Source organism: Hippichthys cyanospilos, chromosome 16, assembly GCF_059441005.1.
Source record: "Hippichthys cyanospilos isolate Australia breed blue-spotted pipefish chromosome 16, RoL_Hcya_1.0, whole genome shotgun sequence".
Taxonomy (NCBI): domain Eukaryota; kingdom Metazoa; phylum Chordata; class Actinopteri; order Syngnathiformes; family Syngnathidae; genus Hippichthys; species Hippichthys cyanospilos.
In genome coordinates this window covers 5,582,271-5,585,273 of record NC_142384.1, presented here as the reverse complement: position 1 = coordinate 5,585,273, position 3,003 = coordinate 5,582,271, and positions in this window count along the sequence as shown.

The following is a 3,003-nucleotide window of genomic DNA, read 5'->3' as shown; positions in this document are numbered from 1 at the left end:
GATTGGCCAAAACAAAGACTGACGTCACTACAACAAGCTCGACGAATGTTTTGGAAAGGTTCGTTTCGCTTCCGCGTCGTGCCGGGCGAGCGGGGTTTGGACTCGAGCCATTGACTTACTAGCAACAATTCACAGCAAAATAAACCACAACACAAAAAAAATAGAAAATCTAAACATCAAACTTAAATATAAACATAAACAATCAAGACTATTTGAACCAATCCTACATCCATTTTACTATTTTTAAACATAAGTGAGTGTCATGTGACATTTAAATATACGCATATAAATAAGAAAATATCACGTCAGTAAAATTCACAATAGTGTCTCGTGTGTTTACGTTGAGGCTCGGTTAAAACTCAATGAAAGTCTGCCATCTAGTGGCCATGCGCAACAGATGATAAAGTGCTCCGGGTTGAAATGAGGCGTGCAAATCTCAATTACTAAGGATTCGTTGCCATGATGTAGTGACTGCACAAATGGAGATAAATGGGATCATTAGGTGTGGGGGCTGTGTAGCCTCGTGTTAACTTGAATGACCCGTGTTTAATGAACAAACTAGATACACGGGAAAGTACAAAGTGGGATGCGATACGATGATTTTACGACAACAACAAAAACGCCCAGATTTAATATATGATTCAGTTTGTCATTTTTATGTGTGCACAATAGCTGATCAGAGTAGCTATTTAAAGCTCACAAAGTTTTAAGTCACTCTTATCTGTTGCACTTAAAATCTTGGCATTTGCAATTTCTGGAAAAATGCGCGTGTGAAGTATGAAATGTTGAAGGAAAAACATGTTGATACAGTGTATATGGAATGACAGAATGAGTGTGAACAATGTGATGCAATGTATTGAAAGATAGAGAAAATATGAAAAAAAATCAAACGTGTCATTGGGAATGTATGTTTTTTTTTCTGTGGAGTGTCAAAATTGTAGCATGGTGGAAATCATTTCCAAGGTGAATTGAATGAATTTGTTAGGGAAATAATATGAATCTGTTTTGATGAGTGTGTCATTGAGAATGAATAGGTTTTTTTGTCGTTTTGTTTTGTATTTCGTGTGTGAGAACATTATTTGGGAAGTGGGTACGTTTAATATTTTGATTTCAAATAGGGAACATGTGAATCAGTTGTGTTGAAAGGAGATTTTTTTAAAAAGAGAGGTTTTCTTATGGGTATTGTACTGGCAAAACATTAGAATTTTTAGTCTTTGGTAATTTTCGAAAAGTTTAAAATAGTTCCAAAGGTAAATTGAAAGATAGGGATTCTTTACATTTCAAATAGGAATGAGGACAACGTGTAATTTTGAACATTGCATTTGAATTCATATTTGATAACCTTTTGGGGAAACTCGGCCTCATTCGGATGAAATGAAATGTTGAACTTTGGGAAAACCTGAAATATTAGGAATGAAAAGAATACTAGCATCCATGGCATGAATATTTGGAATGTGTTGTAACTGGAATGATGTGTATGGGATGAATAATGTTTGAAGGAGATGCATGTAATAGTGTGAGGAGAACAAAAACAGGAAATATATACTCATCACTAAAAAACAGAACAAAATACATGGATTTTATTTTTCGCTCCACAAATGGCCCTCTACTATAAGACTATGTATCCATCATTATGTTTGCTTAATAATATGTCTTATCGGCCGAGATAAACATGGCCATATGGCACCATAAATACAAAGTATATTGATTCTTGTTAGCTTCCACTTGGAGGCAGCACAGTTCTAAGTATCCACAGGTTTCTGTAGCGCCCCATCACGCTTTAACACTGACTGCTGAATGGGATATGACACCTTGTAATGTCTATATATTCCTGACCAGAATATGTGACCAGACAAAAAATAAATAAATAAATAAACATTTTGTAAAAGCTTGATGGCTGGACAATAAATAGAATGCTTGTCTTTTCGTTGAAGCACCACTCATATGCTGTATGATACAGATATTAATGTGTTTTTATTCCATTCAGTTCATTGTGAGCTGAATGTGGGCCATGCACATGCCCCAACCTTAAGCATGTTGATGGAGTCACACAAAAAGATTCTTTGATAATGCAGGCGACACACATCACACAGGTTCATCTTTAACTGAGACAATGATGTAAAAGCATTATGAATACTCAACCTACTCAAATATTATTATTGTTTTTGTATTATATTTTATAGCAGATGTTCTTAAATGGCAGTACAAATACCCAAGGGCGGAGCTATTTCAAGGAGTATGATTTTAAAAGAGTTTTTACGGGTAAGATAATTTAAGGGCTGTTACTGTCGTCTCAGGAAGGGTTCATATTTCATTTCAAATTAAGAGCAAAGGAATTACAACATGAATTTCAACTTATTGCTTAATTGTGCAATAGTGATTCATTTAATAAAATACACCCAGCGATACCACAACAAATGTATTTCCAAAGTAAATCAGATATGCATGGCACAGAACTTTGCTTTAATTTTTATTTTTCATTAAAAATGCTTTGTGCTAAAAAAAAATCAAAGTTCATAATTGAAACTGTTAAAAAAATCAAAATGTCATATACAGTATATATATATATATATATATATATATATATATATATATATATATATATATATATATATATATATATATATATATATATATATATATATATATATATATATATATATATGCCACAAATTATCCCTGAAACTGTCAGAGAACAAAATCAGGATGATGAGTGATTTATGGTATACATAGTACTATCCTCATCCTGTCGTCATGACGTTAATGAATGCAAGGGGACTCAACCGGATATTCTGCTGCTTTTACTGTCCGCACGTGTCAATTTCCTCAAGATATAAACTAGCATATTTGAGTAGAGCATGAGTTGGTACTGCTGGGTCATGACCCACTTTTGGCAACTTATAAATGTGAGGTGACCACGATATGACAATTATGGCCTACAAACTCAAATGTGGGTCACCATTAATGAGCATGTTCTGTATGTAATGTGTTCTGTACGTGTTA